The 20,953-nt window shown below is 41.7% G+C and overlaps 1 protein-coding gene across 3 annotated transcripts in view; it reads left to right on the top strand.

The window, feature by feature from the left end:
* The window catches only part of prickle2b (prickle homolog 2b), a 44,643-nt gene that overhangs the window by 9,104 nt on the left and 14,586 nt on the right, over positions 1–20,953 (top strand). Inside the window, exon 2 of one of the 3 annotated variants that reach the window (XM_088390209.1) lies at positions 4,151–4,246. The exons of 1 other annotated variant lie outside the window; for it this stretch is intronic. The gene's annotated coding sequence lies outside the window, so the exon portion shown is untranslated. Of the gene's footprint in view, positions 1–4,150; positions 4,247–6,259; positions 6,280–20,953 lie in introns of those variants that run through there. One more of the 3 variants, XM_088390210.1, reaches the window with a different exon arrangement.

The raw sequence follows: 20,953 nt of genomic DNA, 5'->3' as shown, positions 1-20,953 counted from the left end.
TGAATAATTATAACAACTGAGACTGAGTTGGGGTGAACGAGTTAGAAAAGGCGGCGAATAAACAGAGTGAAAGTATTTAGAACTGCTTTCAAAATGACTTTAGATCTTTTTTTTTCTTTTTTTTTTTGTCTAAATTGTCAGCTACCAACCATAACAGTATTCTGAATGAGCATTTCATTGTATGTCCATTTATCCCATTTCTGTGCCAAAGCTTGGCTCTGATGAATTCGGTATAGTTGAAAGCCAATGATCCTTTTTAATGAGATTTTTTATTTTTATTTTTTTTTTTTTATACCTCCACTCCCTATCTTGCTTCATGGCGCCACAAGGGACTCACTAAGGAAGCCAGAAGCCTTGAACCATGAAGAGTAAGCCTGGACAAAGAAAAGACACCGGCACAGACAGACAGACAGGCAGGGGAGGATGAAGAGAGCGACAGAGGGGAGGATAAAAGAATGGATGGAAGGAAACAACGGGGGGCTGAAATCGGGGGCGGGTGGGGGAGAAACAATGGAGACGATTATAATCACGGTCATAATTTGACAGACGTGCTCTCATACTCCTGTCTATACTTTTCTCTTTTCTGTTTGTCATTCTTTTAATAGTAATAGTTTGCTGACAACCATTTTCTCTACTCTTAGTATTTTTTTAAGGTGTGTGGTCGTTTGCTGTCGTTGCAGTTTTGCAAGACTTCTAGCAAAGTACGTTGAGCTTTTGTTAAAGTGCTTTTTTCTTGACACAAAAGTACTTCTTCTGTCATCCATGCTCCTTAAATCTGTCCCTACCATTGGCATTACTCCGTAAATGTGCACGTTGAAGTGTTCTGAAGCACTTTAAATGGTTTGAAGACCAGAGAAATGACATTCTAAATGCAGTCCGTTTAGCTTCCGTTGTGAGTAATGACTGCCGCTCAACACCAACAAATCATAATGAGCCTCTCTGACGGGCTTTACGAGACATTTTAGACTGAAAGCAAAAAGCTGGTGGTGTTGGCTCTTAGTGGAAACATGAGTCTATTCACCACAAGTGGATTTTTTTTTCTGAGAACATGATGAGACATCAGGAGGAGAGAAGGCGCAGTTGGGGAGGGTCAAGTGTTGCTTTAGACAATGCAGGTTATAATGATTTTTTTATTTTTGATTGAGTGTTTGCTAATATAAAATTTCATGGAGTGTGACTTTGAGCTGCCTTTCTAAAGGTCCCTGATGACTCCGTTGTTCCTCCCTTCTCCCTCCCATCCTGCCTCGTAGTGGGGCTTCCTCGGAGAGAGGCTGATATATGACATCTGCTTCCCTGGAATTGGATTGTGGACATCCCTTGTGATACACGGAAAGACATTTGCTTTGTTTTCTTTGTGCATTTGGGGTTTTTGAAAGGCTGGGTAGCACAAAAAAGATCTTTATGTGTCACTTAAATGTGAAAAAAAACATTGAGCAATGGATGGAAAGCGCAAAGCCAGAATCAACCTTATTAAAATTCTCATTGGCTTGTTTCTATCCGACCGACAGACCAACTTGACTCTTCTTGCTCTTATAGCCCACTTAGAAGGTACTGACGACATTTTTACCCCCGCCCCCCGAATTTGACACCTAAGAAAACGATTTCTACCCTGAAGCAACTCTTTAACAACGTTTTGAATGGTAACGTTTCAAATTAAGTCCAAAGGTCACTCAAACATCACTAATGAGACAAGTTGAGGCTGGAATAATATAGTTTTTAAAAATGTGTTCACACCATTTCGTCTTTTCATTAAGTTGACTCCCCCATTTTAGTTGTCTGTTGATTTTGATGACTTGGTTACAAAGAACTCACAAACTGTTTTGAGTTAATCATAAATAACTGCGGTTTTCAAACTGAAGTATCCACCCACAAGTTGGTGTTAGTAGCAATCATATTTTATTGCTGCATCAAATGTTCTCATGCAGTAAGAATTAGTGTGACTTGAATCACTTTTCCATTGATTGGTCTCACACATGACAGTTGACTCATCTTTTAAGCACACGTGGCAATTGCTGTGGAATATAATCAAAGCAATTGGTTCCAAATAGGCGATCCTTCTATTTTTTTTCAATTAAAGAACATCTCTAAAATCAACTTTTAGTGTGGCCGCTGATCGTATGTGTGCAGATTGACTGTGTATGTTTTGGTGCCATCCGATTTTTCATTTCCTTTCCACAGCCTGAGTCCTCCCTGCCCCCAGTGTTCATCCCTAAACACCACCTCCATTATTCATGGAGCAGAAAGTGTATCATTCCAGAATCTAGATGAAATATTCATGAGTCCTCGTGTCCCCAATCTTAACTCACCTGCACCCTCAAAGGAACGAATCACTTTGTGTTGTCTGATTGCGTTTGAATCAAAGGATTGCTCGAAATGTATTTGTGCACGTGCGATTGTGCGTGTGTGCGTGCGTGCGTGCGTGCCTGTCTGTCTGTGTGTGTGACTTTCAGTTATCCTGATTCACAAGTTAGCAATGGTTTAAAAAGGGACACGGCTTGTCAGAGAGGATGGTAATGACATAGACTAGCCCAGGATAAAAGCATGGAAAGAAAAGAAAAACGATGTTCTCCCAATGCCCAGCAAAGATGGAATAAAAAGCAAACAAACCAAAACCAAAACCAAAAAGGAGGGACTTGTGGAGAGAGCGTAGGACAAAACCTCATCAAACAGACGGAGGCTCTTCTGGGAACTGTCAATAGATGCAATAGCTTCTGATTGATTGTGCCAGTGCATGCAGAGCAGATTGTTGAAGAACGCGCGTGCGTGTGTGTATATTTGTGTTTCTCAGTCTCAGCTGTTCTAAAATCAGGGGGCCACGCGCCTTTTTGGAAACACTCCACCAATGTTATATTTTACAAAGAAAGGGCCTCCATTATACATTGTCCTGATTTTCTATGTATGTTTTTCTCCTCCACTTTGTTCTTAATTTATGACAGCATTTGTTTGGATGCATGACAAAGTACAGAGTGAGGAGATCGTTATTGACTGAGACGTGAGAGTCAAGCATGTGTTGTGTGAATGCTTTATTTGGAATTCTGCACTTGGAACCGTTTACTCACAAAGGGTTCCATCATTTCCCTGATTCATCCGAGATCTAAGTAAGGAGAAAGGACTCGTTTGAAATTTGTCCTGTTTTGGCTTCAACCGTGTGGCTTTGGTCAGTCAGACATAATTTTAGGGAACCATAAGCACTCAAACCCAGACACAGGTGAGCACACTACACAGATGGCAGACATGCAATCCTTTAAAGTTTTTAGTTTTTAAAATTGTTTAGGACTGTGTGGTGAGTTAATGAATAACAGTCAGATGAAGGGATGCTTACATCACTCGGACGCTCTGTTTTAGAATGTGGTGAATACGTGTGCATGACTAACACACTCGCACACACACACACACACACACACACACACACACACACACACACACACACACACACACACACACACACACACACACAGTGACCCCACACATAGATAATCTAAACAAGGCAGGGCCCACTCAGGTCAAGATGTGCATGTATGTGTCCGAACGCAAGACAGCCTTGCTCTGTCTCTTTTGGGGATGTGTTCAATGCCCCCACGTGAAAATCAGCTGCAAATCCAGACAGTGGGACATAAAGGTAGAGATTTTACACCATTTTTCTGGAATGGTCTTGACATATTTAAATTTTGCAGATGTTTTTATTGTGTGTTGTCAGTGATACGTTTGCATGCTTGGTCTGACATTTGGACTCAAATATTCTCTCGCTCTCTGGTTGTCTTCTTTTTAAGACTCCTCCGTTTCCTTTTGGTTTTCCCCACATTTCAATTCCTCTCCGTCTGCCTGCTTGAAACACAAAGCGATCCGAAACAGCTGCAAAAATTATGCTAATCAGTTCCGATGGCAGAACGTCGGTGAGCTGGATTGAGATGCCGCAATTTTGTCATTCGCAGAGGAATGCTTTGCCTAAAAAAATCTTTTTGAGGAAAGAATCACTGCCAGGCAAAAGAGAAGATTAGCGGTTACAAACCGCTTCATCTCATCCGAGCCCCCTCCACTGCATTTCAACCTGCCTGTCTTTGCTTCTGTTTTTCTTTGTCTGTATCATTCTTGGCCGAAGCTTAAATCGTGGTAGTCAGCCTGACCGCTCCTCTCATCACACTTTGCACAGGCAGCGAGACGGAAGGCAGCCAGGATTGATAAGCAGAGCCAACTAACCGTCCAAAACTGTGAGATGAGGAGTGAACGAGCTGTACAGACAACTCAGGTTGGGAAGCAAATTCCAATCGAAACAATTCACGACTTAAGGAGATCCTTTTTCAAATAGCTTGCTTGTGTTTATGCGGTATTTCGGCTTTGTCCCCTTAGCTCCTCTCAGCCTGTAAGCTTGATTGATAACATCTCTTTTCTTACTGCAACACGATGTCAAATACATTCTCTCTGCATGTGGCTGAAGGAACAAGTGGGCAATTTTGGTTCTCCCGTGGATGCACCTAAGGTCCTCTTCACACGTGTCTGCTTTTCAACACTGACAAATGGTCTCATTTATGAGAACATTAAAATGGTCGCTAGAAAAGCCATACCCATTTGTTATATTTTCTGCTCGACCATTGGGTCCAATTCTCCCCGGTACAGCTGGATGATTTTATTTTAAGTCAGACTGTAAATTGAAAGAAGTTATTATTAAAAACTGAGATTGCATTTAAGATACGTTCCTCTGTGGTCAGGCTTGGCTCGAGTCTTCCTAAATGGGTTGCAGTCCCTCTTGGCCTCTGCAAATCTTTCAAGACTGCCACATGCTCGTGAATGTGGTGGTCTCACGGTGAAAAGCCCACAGAGGATGTGATCGCAATCGGCCCACACCACTCTCGTGAACGGCGCCAGAAAATTCAACCTTGTACCTAACGTGCGGTACTTTATCTCTCGCTCCACTTCTCAGCTCTAAGTGGAGTCGGCTATTTTGGACCGCATTTTTTTTTCCTCTTCTCAGATTCAACAGCCGGAGACTCGTCACAAGGTCGAATGTAACTGATTTAAGTTATCGGCTTGAGTTTTTTGGAGCGCTCTAGCAGATGTTTCCATCGACCGCTGACCCTGTGGCTCGGAAGGCTAGAAAGAAAAAAATGATTGATTGACTGCTATGCAGGGAATACTGGGCGAGTAGCGTCCTTGATTTTCCGTCAACTCAGATTTACTTCAACAGTTACGTACTTTGACTCGAGCAACAATGGCTTCGAGATAAAACTCTGAGTTGCAGTGCGGAAAACAAACAACACTGCATGAGTCATGTCACTGCATGTTTTGCAAAAAAAAAAAAAGTATAGGCATTCATGTGGTCCTTCTAAATTTGAAAAAAGATCACATTAGGTAATTATGGTTAAATCTCCCTCTGCAACCGCAACCGCTTTTTCTGTTGTCTTGTCCGCAACGTTGAAGATCTGTTGCTGTTATACACACACACACACACACACACACACACACACACACACACACACACACACACACACACACACTGTGATTATGGATCAAGTCAAAACCGTGTTAGTCATACACTTGCGTTTTGGGAAAACCAAAGTTTACAGCTAACATGTTAGTATTGCCTCAAGATGTAGGTTTTAATGTTTTTGTAGCTGATGTTTGCTTACACCTGACAATAGAAATTAAAATAAAAATACAAAAATTACAAAAATTAAATTGAAATAAAAAATTACAATTATTTACATGACAGATGCCATTTCTGTAACATAACTAGTCCTGCAAAATAAAGCAAATTTAAGCTTGCCTTTATCACACTTTGTGTTTGCACTAAAGCAAGTATTAAGATTTGTGGAAATCTTGCTGACTGTAAATGACGTTTTGCATACTCTGCATGCAAAGAAACTAGCCAAGACTTTTTTTAATGGGCTCAATGCATGAAAGGCCAACGGGCTTGACTGCAAAAGTGCTGACTCCACTCGGCCGGCTGTGGGAGGGGTCCACGTTGTGGGCTGTTTGCCCTCTCGGCAACCAACTTGATGGTCGCATTCATCTGTTACAAAACTCTCGTCACGTCTTTTGGGTCCTGACGTGCTCTTCTCCTCCGCTGCGGGTTTGCTCCTCTCCTCTTCACCTCAACTCATGGCAATGGTTTCTTTTCCCTCTGCTCTCTTATTCTCACTGTTTGGAGACATGGAAACAGACTTTTTCAATTAGGGAAAGCCATTGAAAGTGTTTGCTTGAGGCTGCCGCAGCGCTGCTGCGCTCTGTGCCCTCTCTTGTCCTCCTCATTCCTCGCACAGTCAGGGGGGGAAGCGAGAAGTGGTGAGTAACTTTTTTTGAACATTTTCATCCTTTTGGTTTCACTGCTGATTTGTGCTCGCTGGCTGCCGAAGATCATGATTGGTGAGGAGTTGTCGTTGGCTGGGGGCCAAGATTTATCCCCTGGGAGGTATAAAAGCAGCATTTTGGCACCTTCACCTTGGATAGATAATTGCTTTGGTGATTGATTGCTTTTCATTAGGACTATGTCCATATGTCTTGAAAATATGCTGCAGACTCTTAAGGAATGTTTCATTTTTTTTAATTCTGACAACAAACGGTGTCTCGGATATTCGTTATTTTCTCAGTAAATTACAGAGAAGTGACAACTTGGTAATCGTGTGCATTGGTTAGCTCTCTGCTGCTTTGGTAGGCTGCGAATGGAATTTTTTTGGAGTGAGTTGTTTCAGGGATGAAAAATGAAGGAGAAACAGAATTGTAGTTGCATAAAAGTCTTCCAGCTAAGGATAAGAGTGAAAGTAGACTGACAGCACACATTTTTATATTATTTTGTTATTTTTAACCTCATTATATTAGGCGCCATCCAAACTATTATTTAGGTTGGCATGTTGCAATCATAGCTAGCTGCCGCGTGGATCAACACATGCTTGCATATGTCAACTTTTATCTTTTAGTTTAGGAGCAGTTTACATGTGCGAGATCCAGCGCTGGCTCAGCAGTCTTTGTTGACGGCATGTCTTTAAATTGCTATAGTGCATTCCACACAGACATGTTGCCAGCTTTGTTGATGGCACCCTTGTGTGAGAAGCTGGTAAAAGATTATTGAGGAACGGGCCGGGCCGGGTGGTGGGTTTAGTCCACAGCATGTCCATCTTGTTCCTGTGCCTGCGCCGGTGCCTCCCACCTGGGCTGCCTGCAAGCTCACCCACGGCGGCTGCAATGAATGGCCTCTGCACTGACTGATTTACACAGCCTCAATGTGTTACTTGGATCCAAAGAGTGCTTTTACGAGCGCTGGAAAATCAAATCACAAGTCGAATTACTCGACAAAAGGTTTTGTCGACAGTTGTTGGAAAAACTGCCATGTCATCCGATTAGTACTTCCTCGCAGGCCTCGGGACAAACCTCCCCCTCTTGCATATCCCTCCAGGGAAAAGAGACTAAATTCTGCTGAGCTCCCCCTCAAGTCGAAAGTGTTTGATGTCAGGCTGAGAGGGGGAGAAAAAAGCCGAGGGAGGGATTGATGATGAATGCAAGTGGATCTTTAGTTGCTCCTCAGGCTGTGAGTGTGGCAATTGATTTGGTGAGTGGCCTTCTCATCCACTCACCCATCGTACTAATTCCCGCTGCCAAAGATCCTGCCTGCAGCCGACCGGCAACGCCAAAAAAAAGCTGGATCACAGTTGGATATAAACTTTGACCTGCATTGATTACTATTGATCTTAATCCAAAAGATGTTTCATCACTAAAAAAGGCCAGACTGGACTGAAGTATGTCTTGTCCATGTCATCTAAACCTCAAAACTTGTTATTTTTTATTATCGTGAATATATTTTTAAGGAAAATTATGAGCACTATAGCAAATGGTCCAAATACATTTGTAAGGTGGGACTTGAGGTCCTCACACATCTGCATTCTATGTAACACCAAGATAGAGCTCCAGAGACTACCCGCAGCGAAAAGCGCCTCTCGTAAAAGTAGGTTGCCACTCAGATGTTGCCTATCTTGGACATGAGTGGCCGCGGGAGACGTCTGCACTCAGGGCCTGTCCGTCAAACATGAGAGCTTACTCCCCCCCCTCTTCACAAGAGAGCGATGGGAGTGATTAGTGAGGAGTGTGAGGAGAGAAGATGGAGAGGCAGGAAGACAGATATGGAGTGGTCTGGGAATAAGAGGATTGAAGCCATTGAATTGGGAGAAAGCAAAAAGGTCAGGGAGAGAAAAATAGACCATGCTGGATTGCAGCAATCCTTGAGAGATTGGCAAAATGAGGAAAATGCGGAAGAGAAATAATCTGTGAAGGTCATGCTTTTTGCTACCAGATTCTTATGTCAAATATTTTGTCAGATAAGACAGACAAGAGTCTCCTTCTCCTTCTTTGCCAACCGCAATTTGTCCTGCCCATTTCCTTTCCCAGCCGAAGTACAGAGATTAAAAAAAACGTATTGGAATTTTGTAAAAGTGGCACTTTGCCAAACAACCTTGACTTTTTAAAAAGCTATTTAGAGCGCAGGTGTCTTGACAAAGTGCTACAAGCCTCGCTATCCTCTCGTCTGGTTGAGCGTTTTCGCCAGGGAGGAAATTAGCCGTGGCCTGGGCTGCATATTCAAAAGCATCACCCCTGAACCATTTTAGTTCTCGATAACGCTCACAAAAATATGTTCAGGCTTACATTTAGCTTTTCTCTCCCACAACGGTTTGTCAATGATGAAAGAAAAGCTCCAGATGTTGCTTTCACCTATCTGCTTTCACCATCGTTTGACGTTGCGTTCATTTGTCTGAGTGCGGCCGAATGCCCGAGCATTCATTACGCACGAGGAGATGGATTGGAGATTCATGTGAGGTGGAGCGGCCTTAGCTCTCCGGCGAGGGTTAATCAGGAAACGAGTGTGCAGCTGAGCCATAGCATTAGTGGAAAAGCTCATTTGATTTGCTTCCCCACCTCCCATGTTTTCCATCGTGTTTGATCAGATGCCTCTGTGGAAAATGTTTTGTTTTTTTTTTGTTTTATGCAAATCTGACGCATGTGCCACACGACTATTTTTGGGTCCGCTGTAAGTGGCGGAAGTTGCATTTCCCACACAACTCATTAGAGTCCTGATTGTGGGTAATTATGAAGTGAAAAGAAGGGGTGGTATTTTAGTTTTGTGGGTTTCTGTCTTTTTTTTTATGGGTCTCATTTGGTTATTCTTTTGGGGTTTTGTTTATTCAGGCAGAGTGAGGGTGGCTTCTCAACCACCAAACTTAGGTTTTATTGTTTTCATCTCTGAAGTGTCGGCCATTATTATCAGGTTGACTTGTAGAAAAGATCTTTAAGTTCACAATGTCAGTATGGAAGCTGGTTTTGTTGGCTAGCTTCAACATTTTCGACGGTGACAACAAAAAAATTAGACTTGTTTGTATCTCCGTTTCTTGTTTGTTTAGAATGCATTTGATGTTCGAGGAGCTTGTGAGGAGCATGGCCTGTAAACATTGGCATAAAATCTCCTGAGCCATCGGTGTCAAACACAAGGCCCGGGGGTCCAGATACGGCCCGCCACATCCTTTTATCTAACCCGCCTCGACAAATTGTGCATCAACTTCATGTGTCAATACTAAAATTACAAATAGTCTTTTCTCCAGTTCCTATTACCATTCATCCTTTATTTTATAAATATTTGAACAGTTTTCACTCATCTCTGATTCTAAAACTAGTTATTCATCAGTTTGTTGTGTAGTCTATTCTGTATATAGAAGACGCTGACAGTCATAATGGCTTTCCGAAGGAAACAATGACTATGATGCGGCCCGCGATAAAAATGAGTTTAACACCCGTCAACTAAACATATTGCATAGGTGAAAGAAAAGTGTGATTTGGAGTTTAATCTCTCCTTGTGTGTGAGACAGGCGAGACAATGTGGTTCGCCACACAAACTAGTCATGTGGCAATAGTTATGTCAGACGATAGATTTTTCGACTGCAGTAAACATGTCGCGCTGTCGCGTGGTTTTCGCCGCTGTCACCAGTTGAGTCGAGTGTCAGCTTGACACTTTGGAACAATACGTCTTCAATTTGGATAGTAGACAATTGTTCGCTGCAAATGGGGGTTGTTGTGTTGCGAGCATCCAGTCAGCAAGCATGTCCATGAGCTCAGTGCTAAGCTTTTAGTGGGGTCAACATGATTGAGAAACTCACCAAGACATTTGTGATTTTTGTTTTTTATTTACTGTTTGTTTGTGAGTGATCTGCCAGCCAGCAATCTCCCAAGCAACTTGTGACTCAGTCTTTTAAAGTGCAGACATCTGGCCGGTCGAGTCTTTCGCCAAGGCTGATGAGGCCAAAACCGCAACTCTTATGAAAAATCCAAACACTATTGTTAGTGATGCACCAACATCTGTGTAAAATCACAAACAATTTGAAGCTTCTTGTGTCTTACATGGACGATCGAGAGCACTGACATTCAATAGCTTGAAAAAAGGTTTAAATTGCGGCTTTCCATAATTTAAAACATACCATGTTGATTTTTTGAAGTCATTTGTCTTGATATTGACAAACTCTCACATTTCAAATGCCATTCGACTTAGTTTGAAACCAAAAACTTGATTTCTGAGTTTGTGGCCTTGTGTACGCCAATGACCGGATTTGACTACCCATGTGTAGTGTAGCCAAACCATTCCGCCGGATGCTGTGTCATTCATGACTGTGTGGGGACACATGGCCAGGTAGGAATTAAAGGCCACAACTGTTTAAGTAACTGTCACCAACTGTAAGGCGTGCCGGCTGTTGGAGGTTATGTCTAAAAACGTCACCTCCTAATTAGGTCCCAAATTGGCCTTATAATTGGCGTGGATGTGTCAAATCTGCCCTTGTCTATAATTTCACTCAATTCAACCTTGCCCGTGACAATAATGTTCTACTGTCATTATCATGCAGCATAAGATTATTTGTAGCCTTATATTTGAGGAAAACTTGGGAGATGATAGCTCCGATTTTTTTCCTCCCCAATGACATCGGCATCCATCACAAGAAGTTTGTTTTCATCACACGACTCTGTGAGATCTCATTTAAGTCCCAGCTATGATTTAGTAATCATATGATTTAGTAATCATAGCTTTTTCATGCCTTCTATTCATACATACATACACAATTGTGAGCTAGTTTGTACAGAACTGAAGGATTGTTCATACTGTGAATAAATTAAGCACAAAAAGTTCTTCTCGTGTGCACAGCGATTGCTGAACGGCTTCAGGTCTTCTGGGAAGAGGTTAGGCTATGCATAGCTCGAGGAAAACTAAGCTTTGTAAATATGTAAACAGCTGAAAAGTCTCCGGCAAACACCGAAGCGAATCGCTGACAGTCCTGCTTGTGTGTGTTTGCACAAGAGCCAAATGGTTTATTTTTTTTAAGTACATGTCTTATTTTGAAGTATGTTGCATTTCACCCACTGTGAACTTAATGTTGCTTCTGCATCACGTGTAACGATTCTTGGCACCTGCTGATGGAGCTGAATGTGTAAAAGCAAACGTAGCCAACTTTGCATTTTATTTCAGACAAACGACTTTAGGCTAAAGGCTAATACTACTACCGCTTGATAGAAAGACTGAAACAATTCCCAAGTGATATAAAAGTTATTTTGTCTTGGTTGTGTTCACATGACCCGGCAACAGCATTTGGGCTGAAGCATCTCAGTTTTGGGCCTACAAACACGGTTGCACTGTGCGTTGGTTTCAGTGGAAGTGTTGTGTAGTGTGTACTTTGGCTTCACATGTCTTGCACTGGTTGGTTTAGTTCCAAACAAGTTGTCTTTCCGGCACTGCAGCCTACGTACTGCTCTCTGACATCTCTATTTTTACAAACAATGCTTTTTCCTGCCATATATCAGCCTCTTCTAGAGTTTTAGAATTTTTTTTTCATCATTTACACTCTGATAGTAGTTCGGATGATTTCTGAAGAGCCAAGATAGCCGTTGAATCTACTAGCCATGATGGAAATCTGTCAAATAATTATTTTTAGTCATTCATGTGAGTTTCAGCAAGATCACACAATGCAGTGCTTTCTTTTTCTCTGTCTGTTTTTCTCAGCTAATAAGAATTCCCCGTCTCGTAAATCAGCAATATCGGTCTGGAAGGCTTCCTAATTATGAGTAGTGCTGTTGCTGTTGTTTTGGAGGACAGACTTGACTCTGTGTGCGTGTGTGTGTCTGTGTGTGCGCGTGTAAGCGTGTGTAACCCCAGCAGAGCATGTAACATTAATGAGTGGGCCTAAGACAGGGCTTATCACCAGCTCTCCAGTCCTGCTCAGACCATAATTAGCTCATAAATGCTTAGCGCAGACCTTGTTGAGACGAGGCAAATAGAGCCGTCTCTCAAACACACACACACACACAGGTCATCATGTTGAAGTTGCTCTGTACTGTGTGTTTTCATTGGTGGGAAAAAAAACTGACAAATGAAAGGAAATAAAAATAAAATAATGCTGCAGATGATGAAGGTGTGCTGGAATTTCGCATGTAAATAAAGATTTACCGGCCACATTATGTTTACCTGCACATAATGATTAAGAATACTTAAAAATAAATCACTTTATAATGCCCATGTTGCTTAAACTGCAGCACATTAATAGACATTGTTAAATCATTATTTCCTCTGACAGTGTCAGTCGAAAGCCTAAACGATTACTTTTTATAAACTTGGGATCAAGTTCTGCATTTATATGTACATATAAATACTTGTGACTCCCTGTGTGGAAAGTCCCAGATTTTCACACTACCACTGAATGTTCCCACAGTGTTAAGATTAGATTCTGTAATTCTAGTCGCTGGCCATGGCGCTTATCTTTTTCCGCCCACTGTCCGGCCTTTTAAATCAAATGGGAAATGTTGTGTCTTCATACGTTCCCTCCATTCTGCTCGTCCTTCCACCTTTCTCACTTTTATCTGTTATTTTTGTAACCGAACCTCCAACATATCCACTAACACCAATGCTGGTGACATTTAGGTGTAAAAGTGGTCACTAGTGCAAACCCCCAAAGCGCCCCCCCCACCCCCCGCCCCGCCACCTCCAAGTCAGAAAGGCTCCTCTGTTTGCACTGGGTCAATGTTAGCTAGAGAGAAAGTTTGGCTTTCTCCTCTCGAGCACTTTCTTTGCCCAGCCCCCTTCTGCCCCTCCATCCATCATTCCATCCAAGCTGGTGCCTGTTGGTATCTCTATCGTAAAACTTTGTGTGGGTGCGTGGCGTGTGATGGGGGTGGGGTGGCGGCGGCGGCACGTCCTTTGAAGCCGGACAATGACCTCCAAATTGTCGCTGACTTTATCTTTATGCACTCACACACAATATCCCATTCACACAGACTTGACTTCCTGGATGTGCCGTCTGTGTGTTTACTGCACGGTTGTCTCTGAGAGCTCAAGTGCATCCTGGGAGATTGTTTGGGCCTCTCCTTAAAATAGTGCTCCATCTGATGTCATGGCAGTAAACCGCAGCCCTGCGCAACGCTACATGCAGCAGACGACCCCCACCCACAAGCATGCATATGTCATGATAGGAAACAGATTGAGGCAATTCATTAATTAAATGTATTATAGTTCAGAATCCATAGAGGCACGTTAACACACATACACATACACACACACACACATACATACATAGTTCGTCCTTCTCCAGACACAAAACTTTTACTAGCCTGTGTTACCTAAAGGGCTGCTGCAACTCATTAAGTCGGTGGAAATTTTGAGAAAACAAAAGTCAAGTTGAAAATATTATTTTATTATATGACATACTTGCACAAAACTTTCAAATGACCAATCCATTACTATTATTTCTTTGTTGTTGTTGTTGAATGGGAGGGGGCGGGGGTGACTACATACGCCCTGCTGGTCATTTCACAAAACCTCTGAGGTTTAGCGGAAGTGTAGACCAAGGTGGAGCTGCGTGTGAGTCCAGGCAGACATGTGGCGGTCTAATCCCACAGACCTAACAAGTGGCTGTTTGGCCAGTAGCCTCACCACCACTGCCCGCATGGTTAGCGCTCTGCACAGAAAGCCATTTGGCATCGTTATGAGTCACGAGCAGACTGCTACTGCCGTTTGGAAGGGCATCTTTTAATGCTATTTCATAAATTCTCATTATACTTTGTGTTTGCCTTTTAGGATTTATAACCCTAGTCATGGCTGAGTGTTTGATGCTGGCAGCTTTGGAGTCATGCTACTCATTATATGTGCTACTGAATGGTGTTATAAGGAGAAAACAATATGTAATGAGAGTGAACATTTTTATTCAATTTACTTTACATTGTTATCAAGTTAAGCAGGATTCCGCTAGATGGTGATCAGTCCTCAGTCGACACAGGATCTCTAAAGTTTACTCACCCTGACGATCAAGAGAGTGCCGAATTTCACCCCTCTGCTCTAAAAAAGTCAATTACCGCTGAGGATTTAAGCAGCATAATGCATGCTACTCATGAGAGCTGCAATGACCTTGTTGGATTACTTGTTAATGTATAAACCATTAGCTTCTCACTTTATTTTATTTATTTATTTTTTCTTATATATATATTTTTTTTCTTTTTTATTTATTTATTTATTTATTTATTTATTTATTTATTTATTTATTTATTTATTTATTTCAATCTATCTGCAGCACATTAATTGAATGACATGTCAGTTTGGTCTTTGTCTGCTCCTCTTCAAACTTATGACACTGACGCAACAACAGACGAGAAAATGGATAGTCTGTATCAACTCCCATCAACAGATTACAGACTTGAGCTTGACTTCTTCGACAAAAAAAAAAAAAAATGTAATACATTGCACATGGCTGCTAAAATGCATCCCAGATGTGAAGGATTCAAATGTTGCGGCCTGTACTGTCTACACCCTGAAATGTGTGTGCTGTGTCATCAGAAAATGTTTTTAAATACTGTATATCAATTTATTCATATATCCCCAGGGAAATTTTAGGCATTAACTTAATTTTGTCATTTGTTTGCTTGGGGCTTGGTGTTCTGAGCCTTGCCGATTGGCATTGATCAAATATTGTTTAGGTTGAGTCTCTCTCTATAAGGATCAATTGATTTTCATGTGAAATCAATAGAGCCTCTTGATGTTAAATCTCACTGAACTCAGGGTCGCATATTTGGTCTTTGGGGGATTCAGATTGACAGGTAGGGGCAAACTATCACATCTGCTAAATGCAAAGTAAGCCAGATCAATAAAGAATCAATGTGTATGTAAAAGATGTAGCTTTGATGCCTTCATATAAATGTGCTGCTGTTGCGAGCTAGTTTTCAGTTAGCATGACTATTAGGCAAAAACTGTCATTTATTATTAAACATATTATCCACATAGTATAAAAATGTATTGCAAGATAATCTTAAAATGCATATATGCATAAAATAAATTTGAAAGATTATTCAAATGTGGTTTGGAAGACTTAGTTTTTTTTTTCTTCCTCACTGTTTGCATGTCATGTTTTGTCTCAAAAGGCCTGATTTTCACACGCCCTTTTTATCTTTCCTTACCTTGCCAGTTCTCTGTGACTTTTATGATCAGTTTATAGGGCGTCTCCCCCCTCTCGCTCTCTCTGGTGAGTTGAATAGAGGCAATAGCAGTCTGACCGTCACTCTCCCATCAACCTTACGTCTTGTGATGAAAACACACGAGCACATAGGCCGTCCTGTGGAGAGTTTACTTTGCTCACCAGAAAAAGCACCACACATACTCGCGCTGCGGTGCATATGATGAGATTAGACATGGCGGGTATCAGGGGTGCATTTTTACAGATTAGTGCGTCACTCTGTGTTACGTTACCCGTAGCTGACGGGTTTTCCGAGAACAGAAGTCTTTGAAAAAGACACTGGCATCGTTTTAACTTTGCACGGCTGTGTCCATCTGAGCTCTTGGCACATGTGCACACTTGCATCATTGTTTGTTTGCACTGTTTCTGGGTGTTTCTATCCGACTCAAAAGTCTGTAGTTAAGTGCAGCCGCTAGCCGCAAAACATACACAGAGTTCAGCTAGAAAAGCGAAGCTTAGCTAAAATAATAATCAGTGCTGAGTTTTAAAAGTCAGTGATAGAAAAAAAATGCCTTGTCATTTAAAAATACTGGACATTTTTGAGCTGGCATGTGTCAACATGGTATCTTTCCATCAACTCAAACTAGGTTAATGCTGTTTCTTTCTTTTTCATACTGGATTCAGCCTTGTGGCTGTTGAAGGTTTAAATCGCCCCCGTGAATGGAAAACATAGAATTTGAGCCATGAAAGCCTTTTGAGCATTTATTGAATATCCTTTAACTCCACCTGAAAGCACCACTGTGGTCACATGGTCCATTTTTCACTAACAAGCTCGCTATAAATAAGGAAAATGAAACTGGCTTTCATTTTCAATATTGTCAAATCAGTTTTGTAGCAATTGTTTAGTGTATCCAAGTGGCTTCTTAAATTCCATGAATTAGTAAATTCTTTATCCTCGCCTACTTTCTACTAAAACCCATTTGGTGCTAATAAACCTGGAAACGGAATTTAACAAGCAATTCTCAACTGCTTTTTTCCCCACATACCCGCTCTGTGCATGAACAGTAGATTTGGATTCGCATACGAGTGTGTTTATCTCCTCAGTATGTGTCCTCACCTCAGCGTTGGTTTGGTTTTGTAATCACTGACACAAATTCAGTCGCATGCATTCTTGCACATGTCTACGCTTGGCTTTGCCAATTCCAGTTGAACCATATTGTTTGGAGGAATAAGGGTGTGATGTCATGTGAGGGTCAGCAGAAGGACGTTATTGTGTCTGGAGAGCCACGGCGGGTGTGAGGAGGCTGTTTTTGAGTTGTGCAGCCTTGACTGGGCCACACAGAGGACCGTTTGTGGTTCGGAGAACCGGAGGAGCGCCGGGAGCCCGCAGGGCAAATGAATTCGCTGTGCGAAAGAAACTGGAGGCCCAGACACTGGGTTTTGTGTAGACTCTTGCTCGCTCGCTCTCTCTCTCTCTGCTCTGCAATGCACACACTCTCTCTTTCTCTGTTTTGGACACACTTTTCCTTTCACACACATCGCACACGGAGGTTCACAGTTCAAATAAACAGCAGTCCAAGCAAGCCAGCCAGCCGGGTCTGTAAACAGCAATGGGCTTAGGTGATTTACTTTCTCCCGTCTTGCTCTCTTTCAGTGCCTCCTAATGGGCCATGCCTTAAAAAGGCAACTTTTGAGAAGCGACTGTAACGTTGTTGGAGATGGATTGCACTTCCATAAGAAGGCTCACATTCAAAGAGTGAGTTACTGTTAAGACAAAATGTTGGAGTGTATTTTGTTCAACATGGAATCATTTTGACACTTAGCACCTGACACTTCATTTTTCTGTTTATCACTGTCTGACAAGTATTGGATGAGTCATCCATCCTGAAGCAATTCAATCGAATCAGTTATGGTACTAATCTCTGTCATCTGCTAATGCTGTTTATGCAAACAGCGTGACTGGAAACAAGCAATTTTCTCGCTCGAGCCAGTCCAGCCCTCACCTCCAGGGGTCTTCACAGGGTCCGTGGAGGTTAGGGATCGGAAGGCAAAGCTTTAACCTTACCGTTCTCTAGAGTAAGCTCTATTTGTTTATTTAATCACTGAATTTATTTACAGTCAAAACAAGAAACTAAACTCCCCCATGTATTAAAAATAATAGTTCCCATTAGTTAAATTAAAATTAAAAAAAACAGGAGCCGATCCCAACTGACTTTGGCACCCACGAAGACAAACAACAGAGACTGAGAACACCGGAACCGAACACACAATGCCTGTACTGAAGTAAGGCGAATAAACCACGACACGGTCAGTTACTTTGGGCCACGGCTTTCGTTACCATGACAACCGAGGTTGGGGGCTAGGGCATTGGTAAGTGATGTGGCAAACGACTACTCATTCTCAAGCAGTCTAAAGAGAAAAGGGGGTGTTCGAGTGAATCTGGACAATTTGCACTTTCCGAATATATAAAATTGCCATGTAACTATTAATTAATTTTCTTGAGATTGTGCTCAAGACAATGTTGCCAGATGACATCACTTTTAAAACACATCCCGCCCAAACGTGTCTGTGTTTTTGAATCCTTATGGAAGTTTCTGTACGGTGCCCATCATAGCCTTGAGCGGGGATTGCGTTATTGCCTTAAACAATACCAATCTACGCCATGTGGTTTCATGACATTCAATTTGGAATGTAATCACACAATAAGGAAAGAAGGAAAATATTTCACTGAATCCAAGCATGTTGGGAAGTTCTGCTGATATATTTTTACTTGTTCAGTCATCAAATCAAAAGCTAATGACAAATCTTTAAATCTATCATGCTATTGACATGTCTTCGTCAATATGTACCAGTATGTGTAAATTCACTTGGACTTCAAAATGTTACCCCTTCAGCAGTTGTTATTTTTCTTTTTTTTTTCTTTAATATGGTTCTTATATTTTATATAAAAGCAAGAAAAGAAGTTGTGACTCACAGAGATTTGCCACCCACACCACATCATGATCACAATGGGAAGGTAAGAAATGTCAAGGAAGGCTGACTGAGTGGAGTGAGTCAGATAAAAAGGTGGACAAGTGTGGGAGTTGTAATTCATTCATGATGCTGATGGAAAAAAGTCACTTCTCATGTTTTTTAATTTGTTTTATTTTATTTTTCACTTATTGTTCCAACCATTTTCCTTTTCTAAACAGAATGTGACCTCATGTTGTTTTTTGGGGGGTTCCAAGGGAACTGTAGAACTCTGAAAAATTCAGTGACAAGGCAGAAGCAGTGGTTGGGCACAGCACGGTTGAAATTGAGCTTTGACGCCCAGGAGGGAGCTGTCTGCATAGGAGGTAGATGTTTCGATGGATGTACCGAGATGGAAGCTCCGTGGCTGTTTTTTTCCTTCATGTGAGTGAGCCTTGAGGGCTCGAAATGGATCAAGTCCCCTTGAGTCAACATGCCACAAGGTCACCTCCTTGCACTGGCTCCTAATGCTGGAAACTAACCGTCCAGATTACTTCTTTCTTTCTCTCACATGTCCTTTTCCTCAAATTTTCCCACCGTGACTTAATGACTTGTGCAGGCCTCGGCACCGTAGCAAGACTCCGGTTTGTATTTTAGCCAACTCCATTAACTTCTTCCAATTGCTCTCCTCATTTCCTTGTTACTTCCCTCTCTTTTGATGAATATAATTTCATCCCTCTAGCCGTGCAGAATTAATCCAGTTAATGCTCAACATGGGTTGAATAATGGTCACTTATCTGCTTCGAACATGGTTCGAAAGGAGCTTAAAGTGAAAGAGCGGTCGGCTGCTTCAATAAATCTGCTTTCTGTGTAGAGAAGTTGGACCATAGTACTAATAAGTTATGGCAACGGGAGAGTTAAGCTGTTTTTTTTCTAAAACCACGCCATCCAACCCCCAGAAAGGTCATTTTCCCTCAGCGTTACGGTTCTGTGTTTGGTGGAGAAACGGAATCACTTCAGCAGAGAATCATTTAACTATTAGGACTTCTATTCTCCCTCCGCCCTTAATTATTTTGGACAGTTCAGGTTGCTTTCGAATGTGACACAGTTTGCTTGGTGGTACAACATTATGTTGCCATAAACGTCTTGGCTGCTTCTACTACCCTGAAGCAGATAGAACAAAATTGCAACCAGACCTGGATGAGATTTGGAGAAATGTAAATACTAAAATACTTTCCATGAGAAATCTTTCTTGGCATTGCAAGAAAAGCTGAGGACAGGACGTTCCTCCCTCTCAACATGTCTTGGCTATCAGCTGTTGGGGTTAGCCCCAGCTGCCTTGTATGTTGATTCTCGGGTGATAGCCATCAGCATTTGCCACATGAAAGCAAAGACTTGTGTTTCAAAAAATATATTCAACTCAGGGAGCCAATGTTGAAATGGTGGTGTCGTCTCAAATCAAGATAAAGTTACTGATTTATCAGACGGGATTTTCAGATTGTATATATATATATATATATATATATATATATATATATATATATATATATATATGTCTGTTTTTATTTTACTTGAGTAATGTCAGTTGGATAAGACACAGCTTTCTTACATTCTTATGTTCAAGCATATTTATGATGTTGAACATCTTGCACTTTGATAGAGCCGATTATGATTTTGCTTGCTTCAGAAGGGAGTAACCGCGTTTGGCACGCTGTCTAAAATTACCAGGCAGAGGAGGCTCTTCAAACATGCCAGGAGTTCTTTTGCAGGCAATACTATCTGTAGTCCCTCAAGACTGTTCTATTCTTTCTTTTTGTAAAATTTTCAATGTTTATTTGGGAAAATAGAATTACTCATTGGCAAAAGACTGACCGCAAACTCTGTGGTTGCTTCACGTAAAGGACAGTGGTGCTTTGAGCTCCTTGGGCCTGTGGAAAGGCTTGGAGGTTTGCCTAAACTGTAATTGAAGTTGTAGTATTTTTAAAGGGGCTACAATTATGAGGTGAGGGTAAGAGGATAGTTGAGTGTTGCCAGCCGTATGTCAGAGAGGATTTCAGAGCAGAAATCTTGGGTGGATTTTGCTGCTTAATTCATATTTTGCAAATCTAGTGAGGATGCACCGAACATGTTAATGTAAATACATTTCTAAACCATCAAGCCCTGATTTTGGCTTGATATTTGTATTTTCATTGGTGGGTAAGCCTTTTGTCCTTTTTCCAGCTAAAATGTGTTTCTTATGTTAAACAGCTGTTTTGTTTACAGAAACTCGCCTCCTCATTCCCCCATGCAGGTCAAGCACCCTGTGGTTACCTTTACAACTCAAACTCTTTCCTTTTGCCTTGGGCCTCTTGATGCAGGAAAATAGTTGGATTCGCATGCAAATTTTTTTCAGAGCTTACGCCGCTAATTTCACCAGTGTTTGGGACATGGACTTGCTGACATCACACCGGGATACTAGCCAGGAGGGAAAGTAAAGTGTGCGTGTGCGCAAGCGTGTATAATGGGCGGATGTGTGTCAAGTTAACTATAGAACGTCCAGACTATTGCAGGAAATG

The sequence above is a fragment of the Syngnathus floridae genome, chromosome 11 (genome assembly GCF_059516105.1).
Source record: "Syngnathus floridae isolate MCC-2025c chromosome 11, RoL_Sflo_1.0, whole genome shotgun sequence".
Taxonomy (NCBI): Eukaryota; Metazoa; Chordata; class Actinopteri; order Syngnathiformes; family Syngnathidae; genus Syngnathus; species Syngnathus floridae.
Note: the sequence above shows the minus strand (reverse complement) of the source record. Positions and strands in the feature narration are given on the sequence as shown.